This window comes from Canis lupus, chromosome 30, assembly GCF_048164855.1.
Source record: "Canis lupus baileyi chromosome 30, mCanLup2.hap1, whole genome shotgun sequence".
Lineage (NCBI taxonomy): Eukaryota > Metazoa > Chordata > Mammalia > Carnivora > Canidae > Canis > Canis lupus.
The window spans coordinates 27,013,855-27,027,656 of NC_132867.1; the positions used below are offsets into that span (position 1 = coordinate 27,013,855).

General features: G+C 35.3%; 1 long non-coding RNA gene across 2 annotated transcripts in view; it reads right to left on the minus strand.

Moving 5' to 3' along the window:
• LOC140621533 (uncharacterized) overlaps window positions 1-13,802 on the minus strand; it is a 114,213-nt gene that overhangs the window by 27,822 nt on the left and 72,589 nt on the right. For both annotated transcript variants that reach the window (XR_012021278.1, XR_012021277.1), the window contains exon 2: window positions 219-284. This is a non-coding gene — a long non-coding RNA (uncharacterized lncRNA). The remainder of the gene's footprint in view (window positions 1-218; window positions 285-13,802) is intronic.

Below are 13,802 nucleotides of genomic sequence, written 5' to 3' on the forward strand. Positions count from 1 at the left end.
AATAAATAAATAAATCTTAAAAAGAAAAGAAAAGGGACTGAATTAAGATTATTGAGAGGGCCAGAAGAACAACTTTGGTTGAAGTTAGTAACATAAGAGAGAATATTAAAATAATCTGATGACATAAGATTTAAGGTTAGGAGTTTTCAGGAAACAAAGAGTGAAAGATCTGAAAATATAATTGAGGAGCAAAGACAATATATTCCCTCTGGACCTACCGGAATGAAGTCTACTGGTTGAGAGAGTTTTCTGGAAAGCAGTGCTCATAGGAGACAACCAGGTTTCTGTTAATGCAAGAAGATGAAGGGGGTATTTAGTAGGGCAGGAGTGAGGGGAGGTAAAGGAATGGGCCATATGCAGAGCCTGACAGTGGTAAGAGTGAGGAGGTAAAAGGAGACTTGGGATTCTGAGAGTTTTGTGGTGCCTGAAATAATGGGGATAATGGACATAAGACGGGACCTAGCAAATAGCACTAGGGAGTTTAGGTGAAGGTCTAAGCTTCGGGGATGAGGAAAAGGGAGGGCTGGCTAACTTGGACATCTTTTTTTTTTTTTTTTTTTTTTAACAGCCTTATTAAGATAGTTAATATAACATATTTTTTTACCCATTTAAAATTGTCCACAAGTCATTGGTTTCTTTTCTTTTCTTCTTTTTTTACAGATTTTATTTATTTATTTATTTATTCATGAGAGACCCAGAGAGAGAAGCAGAGACATAGGCAGAGGCAGAAGCAGGCTCCGTGCAGGGAGCCTGATGTGGAACTCGATTCCAGGACCCAGGGATCATGACCCGAGCTGAAGGCAGACCCTCAACCACTGAGCCACCCAGGTGCCCCATTGGTTTCTAACATATTCACAGAGTTGTGCAACAATTACCAAACCTAATTTAGGTATATTTTTATCACCCCCCCACACACACACAAAAAAACCTTAAACCCATTAGCATTTATTTTCTATTCTCCCTCCCCACCTCCCCATTCCCAGCCAAAGGCAACTCTAATTTACCTCCTCTATCTGAGGATTTCCCAATTCTGGACATTTCACATAAATAGAATCATAAGATGTATGTGTTTGTACCGGCTTGTTTCACTTAGCAGAATGTTTTCAAGGTTCATCCACACTGTAGCCTGTATCAGTGTTCAATTCCTTTTTATGGTCAAATAAGATTCTATTTTATGGCTATAACACACTTTCATTCTGCATTCATTGGTTGATAGGTTTAGATTGGTTCTACTTTTGTGCTATTATGAATCATGGTGCTATGGAAATTCATGTTCAAATCTTTGTGTGGATGTTTATTCTTATTTGAGGGGGATATATCTGGGAGTTGAATTGATGGGCCACATGGTACCTAAGTTTAGTATTCTTTGGAACTGTCAAACTGTATGATACTGTGACTGCCCCATTTTATATCCTACCAGCTATATGTGAGGTTCTGGGACTATTTTGGCCATTTTTCATGGAGGCAAAGAGGTCTGAAAAGGTATGTCTTAACTCCAGAATGTGAATCCCTTCATGACCACTGAAGTTGGGGTTAAAAATCAAGAAGTGACATCATTTTAGGCCCAATGCCTGGGTTTATAATCTATCCTTAAGGGGAGGAGAAGGGTTTACATCAAATGTAAGGTCACCTCATCCCCTGCTGTTAAACATAAGGCTTTGGAGCAGTTAACTATTACACAGCATAATGTCCTTCCATATTTTCAGTGTCCATAAAGGGGGCCCAGCACCGCAGGTTCATTAGAGCAAACACTTCTAATGTGGTAATCTTGCAAAAATATCTCTGCCCAACCCTACTTTACAGAAGAGGAATCTGGGGCATAAAGATGTTTCAAACAATGTGTTCAAGCACTGATTGTCATCACTGGTTGTATAATTCCACAATTATTTTCACAATTCATATCAGTACAAAAACCTTAAAAGCCATTTATTTCAGATAGTCCTAAATAATTTTACTTTAATTTTACTTTTACTTTTAATTTAATTTTACTAAATAATTTTACTTCTGTAAGTTTAGGAGTGACCCTAAGCACTGTAGTTGTCACTGGCAATGGCATAAATGTGCATTGACACAGAAATATACCTTGAAATATGAGAAAGCCTACCATTAAAGTGTTTTTATGCGGCATTAAATTGGGATGATTTAAATAATGGAATAAAAATTGATCATATTCTTAGTCACAATGAGGAACCACATTTTAAATGCCTTACTTGGACAAGTGGTTATTAAATGTGGTTTGACGTAATGCCATAGGAAGAGAATTAGATAACTAATACCTAAAATGAGTGTGAAAACTGGCCTCTAAATTGTGATTCACCTTTCTTCAAGAGGCTGTAAATTAGTGTACTGTCCTCATCTGAAATTCATCTTTCACACTGAAGTTAAACTATGTTGTTCTTCTCAATGCATAAAAAAAGTCTGAATAGGAAAATATATGCATTACAGTCCTCCTATTTGAGAAGCCAAAGAATATGTTATTTTTATTGTAAAGGAACTTCTCAAAAGTTGTAAGTAATCTAAGTAACTTAAAATAAGGTATTGAGGATACAAATTATGCACATGGATACAATAAATACTATGAAGTTGTCACACATCACTATGTAGAAGAATATTCAATGACAGAAAAATTGTAAAATTATTAAATGAAAAATAAAAGCAGGTAAATTGAGATCGAGAAATATCTTGGTGAAAAAATTTATCTTAAAAGAAGTACACTAGATGGTAACACTGCTTCTCTTTGAGTCTATAGATGAAAGCTGCCCGGTATTTTTTTCCTTTTTGCACATCAGCAATATCAAATTTTCCATAATAATGTACATAAAAGTAAATATCTTTTAAAGATTTAAGATTCCAAAGTATTTTGTCAATATCCAATTAAATATTTTCTGTTTGTTTGGTTAGGTTTACAAAAAAATTTGTCATGTAGATTAACGTTTAGAGAGCAGTACTATTTGTAAAACAAACAAACAAACAAACAAACAAAGAAACAAACAAACTTTATCCCTAATAAGATAATGTATGTTGAGTAGAATTAAATAGAAAATCGGAATTGAGAAAGTTTATTTTTTATTTTACAAAATTATAAAATGTAAAATGTTATATGAATTATAATCTCCTGGATTTGCGGAAATGAAACAAATAGATTATTTTTTAGGAAAAATCCAAAATCCAATTTGTAAACCAAAGTGATTGCACTACTGTTTCCTGTACAAACCCTTCACTTCTCTCCAAGCAGAGGATGCTGACAAACTTTTGTGATCCAAGCCTGCCCCCTGGTGTTTGATTCGTATCTGCTGGTGAAAATTCTTACTCTGACTCCGGCAGCGCCCTCTTCAAACACTGTTCAAAAGTAACCTGTAAGTGAAAATATGATAATCCTGCAGGTAAACTTTCCTATAGTGCCCCAGGGATTTCCGTTGGTGGCTCAAACCCCCCATGTGTGCTCAATGATAAAATACAAAGTAGCATGAGTTATAATGGGACTGTGGAAACCTAAACTACCAAAATAAATTATAAAATATTCTTAATTTGGAAAACAAAGAATTATTGAATTGGCAAAGTTAAAGAAATTCTTTATAGGAGATAATATGATCGATTTGATTCACCAAGTGCCAGAGAAATTGCTTGAGCTTCTTTTTGAAAGTCTATTGGGTCTTGACAATCAAGTAAAGCATATTCACAATGTCAGCCGAAGTATTGTTTTTGTCTAATTCTGAAAAATAAGTACAAGAGGAATTCAAAGAGATGTGAAACGAGGCTATAAAATTAAGAGCTCTTTTGTCAAAAAGACTGACTTAGTCATTAGCCCCTTGCTTTGAGGGAATATCTTGTCATCAATGCTGCCTGGGATTTTATTTTATTTTTTATTTTTTAAAGTTTCTATTTAAACCCTAGTAGGTTAACACACAGTGTAACATTAGTTTCTGGTGTACAATAGAGTGATTCAAAACTTCCATACAACAACCGGTGCTCATCACAACAGTTGCACCCTGTGATCCCCATCACCTATTTTCCCCATCCTCCTACCCACCTCCCTGAAGGTAACCATCAGGTTTTTCTCTGTAGTTAAGAGTCTGTTTCTTGTTTTGCCTTTCTTTTTTTCCCTACATTCATCTGTTTTGTTTCTTAAGTTCCACACGTGAGTGAAATCATATGATATTTGTCTTTCTCTGATTTATTTCACTTAGCATAGTACTCTCTAGCTCCATGTGTGTTGTTGCAAATGGCAAGCTCTCATTCTTTTTGATGGCTGAGTAATATTCCATTGTACATATACACCAAATCTCCTTTATCCATTCATCAGTTGATGAATACTTGGGCTTTTTCCATAATTTTGCTATTGTTGAAGATGCCGCTATAAACATGGGGGTGCATGTATCCCTTCAAATCAGTTTTTTTGTATCCTTTGGCTAAATACCCTGTAGTACAATTGTTGGATCATAGGGTAGTTTTATGTTAAGACAGGAAGACATGTTTCTTCTTCCATAGGTGGCAGTCCTGATACTGACATTGTAAGGAAGCCAGGAAGGCATGTAGTGAGGCTGGTGCCTACAGGCACTCAGTTTAGGTGGCTCAAAAATGGACTGAACAATAACAACAACAACAACAACACCCTGAGGGGTAAAAGTACAAATGCCCAGCCCACACTGATATCACTGTATATCTTTCATGATAACTTTAAGTCTATTTGTGAGGGTCAACATGAACCACACAATTTCATCCTTTTTCTGAAATATTGAAGCCAGACTTAAATTTTGTGATTGTGTCACAAAATGAATTAACCATTATTAGTATTACTCTTCAAAAATACCACAGACAACTTGAGGTCACCTAGAACAGCTAATGTGAGCCATCATTAATAAGATTTGGTTTAGGACTCTTAAAAGTTGTCAGTGAAAGGTCTATATGTTCCTAATATACCAAGAATTTGGCTATTGTGAATAAGACTGCATTTAATAAGGGAGTGCAGATGCTACTTCTAAATCCTGGTTTCACTTCTTTTAGATATACATCCAGAAGTGAGATTGCCAGATCATATGCTAGTTCTATTTTTAGTTTTTTACTGTTTTTCATAATGGCTGCACCATTTTATATTCCCATCAACAGTATATTAAGGTTTCCTTTTCTCCACATTCTTGCTAGCACTTACCTTTTAGTTTTGATAGTCATCCTAACGGTGTCACAGGTGCATGCAGATGTCCCACTCATCAAATTGTATACATTGAGAAGGTGCAAGGTTCTATTTTTTAAGATATATTTATTTATTTAAGAGTGTGTGTGTCTGTGTCTGTGTGTGTATAAGTGGAGGGAGGGACAGAGGAAGAGAATCTCAAGCAGACTCTCCTGTTGAGTGGGAAGCTCATCATGGGGCTTGATCCCAAGACCCGGAGATCAAGACCTGAGCCAAAATCAAGAGTTGGACACTCAACTGACTGAACCATCCACGTGGTACAGGGCTTTGCCTATTGTACCACAATAAAGCTGCTTGAAAAAATATTTCTAAGAAATAAAGCCTGAAGTTCCAACCTCAGAGAAGTGAGGTTAGAACCAAAAGGAAAGCCCCTCTAAATTTTTCCTTCATTTTCTTGAGATCTTTAGCCCTTGTAGTTATCAAAATACCACAACAAACTACTGCTCACATCAGTAACTACAATCAGGGAGAACAAAAGAAAAAAATATATTAGTTCACTACAAGTCACACACAGGATCCCTATGAACTACACATATTGCCATAAATGATAACAAAACAACTGTTCACATAAAATCCAGTGGTATGCAAGATGTAAAAGTCATCTGATATTGTCAGAATTGAAAATAGGGAACAATTTAGTGAATTTTAGGGTTGAAAGTAATTTAAGTATTAAGTTATCCAATCCCACTTCTTTAATTTATATATAAGAAAACAGGCCCTGAACATGTTGGTGGTTTCCAGTCATGGAGACATAAGTAGAGCCAGAAATGAGATGAGAGGTCATCAATAAACCTTCCTGCATCTGCCCACCCTGTCCCTATTCACCTTTGTAAAATAAAAGAAGATCCCACCAATCCATCAAAGGCCTTTTCTTCCTCCTGTGCACTGAACCTGACCTCTCTCTAGATCTTAGATGCTTCAATTGTTGTTTTCCCTCCTTCATCTTTTACCTAGATCCTTCTCCTTTTGTTTTTAAGTCTTCAGTATCTAAAACAAAAGGTCAAATAATCTCTCCCTCCAGCAAGCACACTCCTCCAGGCACTGCGCTGTCTTCCTGACATCTTCATAACCGAATGTCTTGAAAACAATAGTGTATTTTGCTTTTCTTGATATTTTTTTCACCTTCTACCTATTTTTTTTGGTCTAGTACAAAATGTGTCCTCCCTCAGTTTCTTCATTGGTCCAGTGGAGAGTTTTCAGGTGTCACCTCTCTTGACATTCCAGCAAAGTCCAACATTATTATATGATTAGCTGCACCTTTGTAAAAACCTCCACCTTTCAACCTCCACCTTTTCCTGGATTTATCTTTGTTTTTGTTTGTTTGGTTGGTTGTTGTTACTTGTCTCACTGGTTGTTCATTTTCTATCCCATTCCCCTCCTATTCTGGATTACTCATGGTTAGAATTCTTCAAGGTTTGGACCCTGGCTCTTTTCTTCTTATTCTAAGCTCTGTCCCTGGAAATCTGGTCTATACACATGGCTTTAACTACAAAGCACATGCTAACTAGTATTCCCAAGTTCACATCCACCTCTCAGACCCCTCCTCTGAACACCAGACATGTCACTGCAACTGCCTAATTGAAATCTCCTCTTTGATCATTAAAAGACATCTTGTGCTTAAATCATTAATCAATTCTGGGATGCCTGGGTGGCTCAGCATTTGAGCACCTGCCTTCAGCCCAGGGCGTGATCCTGGAGTCCAGGGATGGAGTCCCACATCGGGCTCCCTGCATGGAGCCTGTTTCTCTCTCTGCCTATGTCTATGCCTCTCTCTCTCTCTCCCTTTGTGTGTCTCATGAATAAAGTCTTTAAAAAAAAAAAAGCTTTTAAAATATTAATCAATTCTTATTAGTACAATCTGACTCTTACTAAACTCAGAGGACGTTTGTGCTAAGTATCCGCTCACTCTGTGTCTCACTCAGATTAGCATTTTTCCACTATGTGCCCTCCAGGCAAAGGGACTTTGTTTTCTTGAAAATCCCTTTTCTTTGTTTTCTATTTTCTCATTTCCCAGGTAGATTTCTATTTGTCTTTCTAATCTCAGTACCAATGTCACTTCTTTAGGAAAGCTTTGTTTGATCTCAGTTGGTATTGAAAGGACAAACATTATGTTGGTGGATTTTCTAGGTAATTATTTTTTAAATAAAAAATAATAAATATTAAAAGTTTATATTTAATATAGTTTATATTAAAATAAATATAAAAAATATTTTTTAAAGTATTATTTTCCTGACACACAACAGCTTTTTTCTCAGTATAAGAAAAATTGATATTTGTGTGTACTGAATAGTAAATAGACAAATTTTGTTTTTTTTTCTTATTTCCACTTGAAGAGTTACATTTTGTAAAAATGTTTGTAAACTAGTCTTATTTTAATTGTTTTCAGTATAAAAACTTGCCTTGATGACATAGTATAATGTAATGCTAATTACTTATAGAATAGTTAAATGTCAGTATTGAAACCTAATCTTTAGCTGCCATCTTATAGATATGGATGAATGTTCACCAAACGCATTTTGCATTGTGTTGCATTGTACACTGCAACTAATAAGCCAAGGAGCAGACATATATTGGGTGCATGTGCTATTTCTAAACAACACAATCTGAAAAAGATAAATTATCAATATAGTTTAATATTTGCTTATTTTACTAGACTCTTGCATTGTATATATGAAGGGAAGTCAAAGGCATTATAAATTTAATTTGAGTAAAGTTAAGACAATATTTTATGAAAAGGCCTTTAACTTAAGTTGGCCAAAGCAATATTAAATATTTGCTATAAGGAGAATTATAAGAGTTTTATTATCCTGATACTGAAAGTTACTTAATAAAGACTTGTTTCTATTAACTTGAAAGAAAAAAAAAAACCTTTTTTAAAAAGGTTTTATTTATTTATTCATGAGAGACACAGAGAGAGAGGCAGACGCACAGGCAAAGGGAGAAGCAGGCTCCTGGCAAAGGGAGTCCAATGTGGGACTCGATCCCGGAACTGGGATCACGCCCTGAGCTGAAGGCAGACACTCAAACCACTGAGTCACCCAGGCATCCCGGGGGAAAAAACAACAACAACAACAACAACAACAACAACAACAACTTTTCTTCCAAGTCATGAATATGAATTATTGAGTAACTATTCTTGATAGCACTTACTGTAGCTGTAATTAAATACTTATTTGTGTCATTGTTTGATCAATGTTTCCATTAGCCTGTAAATGCCATGATGGAGACTACTTTTTATTACTTTTTACTCAACATCTTTCCCTAAAACTAAAGACAGTGTCTGATATTTAAGAAATATTTATTAAATAAATTAAAACGCAAGTTTTTAATCAGAAGTGGATTTTGGTATATATATTGGCATCAAACTTGACCTTGATACTCAGGTTCTGAGAAAAGAGCCATTAGTGATGATTCAGATTTTCATGAGCATTAGACCAACAAATCATTAATTCTTTTTACAGCTGAGAAGTGCTTGGCTCATAGCATGTGTTTAATACATTGCATAATGATTAACAGGAGAAGGTAGTAATCACAGAGGAGATAGAATATTTAATTTCTTTTGTCCTATAAAATATGTTTCTACTTTAGGGATTAAATAAGGAAACATGTCTATCTCAAGTGAAAAAGAAAAAAAAAAGTGTTGGTGAGGATGGAGAGAAATCAAAACCTTTGTGTGTTGCTAGTGATAATACAAAATGGTACTGGTAATGAGGTAAACAGTATGATGATCCCTCAACAAATTAAACATAAAATTGCCATATGATCCAGCAATTCCTATTCTATATAAATAGGCAAAGTAATTCAAAGCAGGGTTAGGACAGATATTTTCACATTAATGTTCATAGCCCTTTGGTAAAAAGGTAGAAACATTTCAAATGCCCATAGACAGATGAATAAATAAATGAAATGTATGCAATACATTCATTCAGAAGAATATTACCCAGTTTTAAAATGGAATGAAATTCTGAGACCTGCTACAACATAGATGGCTCTTTAAAGACATTATGCTAAGAGATAATAGGTGGTAAGAGTGAGGAAAAAAAAGGAATTCTTTTGCACTGTTGATGTGAATGAAACTGATGTAGCCACTCTGGAAAACTGTATGGAGTATCCTCAAAAAGTTAAAAATAGGGCAGCCCTGGTGGTTTAGCAGTTTAGCACTGCCTTCAGCCCAGGGTGTGATCCTGGAGACCCGGGATCATGTCCCATGTCAGTCGGGTTCCCTGCATGGAGCCTGCTGCTTCTCCCTCTGCCTGTGTCTCTCTGCCTCTCTCTCTCTCTCTGTCTCTCATGAATAAATAAATAAAATCTAAAAAAAAAAAAAAAAAAGTAAAAGATAGAAGTACCCTACCATCCAGCAATTGCACTATTAGGTATTTATCCAAAGGATACAAAAGTGCTGATTCAAAGGGACACATGTACCCCAATGTTGCAGCATTATTAACATTTGCCAAAATTTGGAAAGAGCCTAAATGTCCATTGACTGATGAATAAAGAAGTGATATATGCAATGGAATATTATTCAGCAGTCAAAAAAGAATGACAGCTTGCCATTTGCAATGATTTGCCTGTGTGTATCTAATCTCTTGACCTTGCTGGACCTCTCCCTGATAAGTCACTTTTCTCTCCAGGCCCAACTCTTGCCAGGTCCTATTTCTCATTTTGGATACCTAATAGCTTGTTGGTTAAATTATTCAGAAAGGAAAGAAGTAAAGAAAGAAGAGAGTGAATGAGGAAAAGAGGAAGAAACAGAAAGGATTAGAAAGGAAGTAAAGGAAGTAGGAGAGAAAAAAAAATAAAGATGTCAATAGGTTTTAGGATAATACAGCAGAATTTGAATGCAGGAGGCTCTAACTCAAAATTTGGAGCAATTTCTTCTGCGTAGTACCCTTTTGCAGATTACATCTGAGTGTCTATATAGAGTTTTTTTATACGGTTCCAACACAGAAGTATGATTCTTATTTATGATAAATGATTCTCTCTGGAAATTTCTCACCAAACCATGTCAAAGTGTGTGTGTGTGTGTGTTTGTGTGTGCGCATTGCATACGTAGTTTACCAATATAAAACAAATTACCAATCTAAGTATAAAATGCCATTACAATGCAACTAATCCTAAAGATGTGTGTTGACTAAGTAATATTTTCTAACCAAAATCCATTTTCTCAAAGGGGTGAATTTGAAGATGAAAGATGATAATACAGTGAAAAGAGAAATCAGTAGAAATTACTAAACCTGGTTCCTACCCCTTGCTCTATCCTTGCTTGCATACCAGCTATGTGACTTTTAGCAAGCCACAAACTGTAGGTGTGAGTTTTTGTTCACTCTTTAAAAAAAAAAAAAAAACCAGAAATGATCTCTGTCTCTCATATACTTGAAAATGTTATGCAATCCCTTATCTTTGTTTGACAACATTTAAAGGGGATATTTCCAAGGATATACACAACACAAGTATGTGACACCTCTGATATGGAATTCAGTAGCAAGAATATGTGAACTTGTGCAACAAAGGAAAGAGTTGACAGGAAAAATGTGTAGCTTCACTTAAAAACAATGAAAATAAATATAATCACTTCATATGAGATTTTAATGTGATTCAGTAGCATTCTTACACTTATAATTAAAAATAGGCACCCAGGATAAGGAATTTAAAAAATTAAAATTATGTTTTTACAAAATTGGCAATGTTAATAAAAGATATTTTTTAATAAGAGATTTTTGAAGTATATTTTGTAGGCCTCACAAAGTTTTAAATTGTTAAAACTATTTTTTAAAACCAGGCTGGGAACACCATTTTATATTAAATTTTTAAAAAACAAATTAATTCAATGTTTGAGTTACACTTTTATGTGGATAAAAACTCAACAAAATATACCCTCCTATATACCTCAGTGAGGTTTATGGTTCCTCTTTCTTACCTGTTGTTTATTCCTATAAGTAAATGTTTAATTAGGGGCAGGCACCTAAGTGGCTCAATGATTGACTGTCTGCCTTTGGCACAGGTCATAATCCTGGAGTCCTGGGATTCAGTCCCACCTCAGGCTCCACACAGGGAGCCTGTTTCTCCCTCTGCCTGTGTTTCTGCCTCTTTCTGTGTGTCTCTCATGAATAAATAAAATCATTAATTTTTTTAAAATGTTTACAATTATCTATTTTGGAAAATGGTGTAATAAAAGTCCCTATTTTTTTGTTTCCTGTCTTGAGAAATTCAATCTGGTAGGTGTTACTAATGAAATTTCTCATTTTAGCATATATAAATTTTACAAATGTGTAATTTTATTTGACACATTAAAAAATAGTAAGAGGATATCATAATGGTACATACATTCCAAGCTACTTGTACTTGTTTTCACCTTAGGCTTCCCTGAAGACTGGCATGTGGTTCATCGAGTGGTCTGAACTACATGTGGATAGCCATGCTTTTCTTCATCCATGCCAGTTCCTCTATCTGATCACATCAAGTAGTCAACCAACTCCACGTAGACATTTATTTTACATTTTATTTTCACTTACTGCATTATATGTATTTCTATAAACTTCCATAATATTTTTGGACTAGGCCAGTGAATACATGTTAATTAACGAACTACTTAATAAAATAATATTTTCCCATCCTGTGCTCTTTGGAGTGGATTTTGTTGTCCAGTATCTATGTCCTGAATGACAGCACTGCTGATTTATGGGTTGATTGCAGGTGGTCAGAGATTTTTTTCCTTATTTCATCAATAACTACTTTAGATGTATCTTCTGGGCCCTGGGGAAATATGTGACAGTAATAATAGTTTACTAGCTCTTGAAAAATCTATATTAGTTACAACCCAAAAGCATCCCCACCAGCTGGAAATATCAGAACACACATTATTTTGAGCTTATATAATTGAGCTAGGTGGATGAATCTTGCTATAGAGGTAACAAGGTGATAGAAGACATCCTTGTCTTTCATTATTAATGAAATACCTTCACAGATCTATCAGAATAAAACCAATGGTTTAAATCATTAGGATGTATGAGCTCTCTCATACTCCCTCATACTGTCTCATACAGGAGCAAATACTCCTGTACAGATGGTGTCCCCTTTCTCTTCTCTACCTTCTGTATTTCTCTCCCTCTCCCCTAACCACCTTCCTTGTATGCAGAAACAGTTAGTGGGGGTTGTTCCATGACAGTTGCCACAGTGAATGGTTACCCAGAAGAGAAGCAAAATAATCCTTAAGGTCAATGGCACCTTTCCATCCTTTTGCAGGCTTTCAGGCACATGCATACGTAGTGTCTGTCACACATGGGAACCCAGTAACTCTGCTCTTTTTAAAGAGATGTAGATGGGAAGTGGAGAAAAGGGCTATGTAGTCCTGGCCTTTACACTGTTTTGTTGTTGCTGTTGCTATTGTTATTGTTTTGTTGTTGTTGTCGTTGTTGTTGTTTTGAAACTAAAGACTATAGAGAAGGAAATATATTTGTGTAAAGAAGCAGAAAACATCAAAGAATTCATTTTGGCCTTTACCTAGCTACACTTCTACATGTATTCTCAACACTCCAAGCTCAAGTAAATCAGACAGATGTGATCCACCTCTTGAACATGCTGACTTATTTTCTACTGCATCTAAAATTATCTACATCTTGATTAGCTATGTTATATAATTGGTATTGTTGGTGTTTTTTCTATGTCATACTACACATCTTAGAATACACATTACATACCTTTTCAACTCATCAAAATATTTTTTTAACAGAAATGTTAAAAAGAGGTTACTAAAAATGCTCTATAGTGTGCAGCAAAGTAACTGCATATTTTGAGGTAACTTAATGAAAAGTACAATAGTGAAAGGTCTATAACAAAATTTTATTACCTTCTAAGTCCTTCTTAATATGCTATAGACACATCTTGATACTTGGTAACTAATCTTCAGGATCCTCATTGGGCTCCCTTGCATTTCCATTAAGAACAAGAAAACTATAATTTAATAATCCCCAATTTTCTCCTTCCTCTTTTTTGAATCCCTAAGTGACCAAGAAAAGAGTATTTTTTAGATGGCTTCCTCTTTGGATTAAGGGAGGTAAATTTGGGCGATGTTTTTGAAATGTGGACATTGATTTCACAATACAAGTGTCACATGCAAGGAGCAGAGTATGAATATTTATTTGTCCTCATCTGCTCAGCCAGCAGTGCTGACAACCCTCTCTTCTGAAGTTACCAGAGCCAACACCTAGGTGGATTCCTAGAGGGATAGAGTTGGCAATGACATTGTTCAGACACACTGACATGTAAAATGAGTGTGACAACAACTTAAGCATTTCAGCCCATGGTGGAATTACCATCAAGGTGGCCTAGAAATAGAAATTTCCCAATTATGCTCTATTAAGCACTTTATGTTCTCTTTTCTACTTAGCTTGTGAAACTCAAAAATGCTTGATCTGCTTAATATTTTAGATTATACTGATGATAGAATGATAAATAGGCCTAATTTTGCCAACATAGCATATGGTGACTGTTGAGATTGTTTCATGTGTGTGTTCTTAATTTTCTTAATGAGCCCCTGTGCCTCATGGGAGTAAATTGACTATTATTTATATTGTTTTCGGATGCCCAGAGGCTTAAATGTGATTCATCTGGA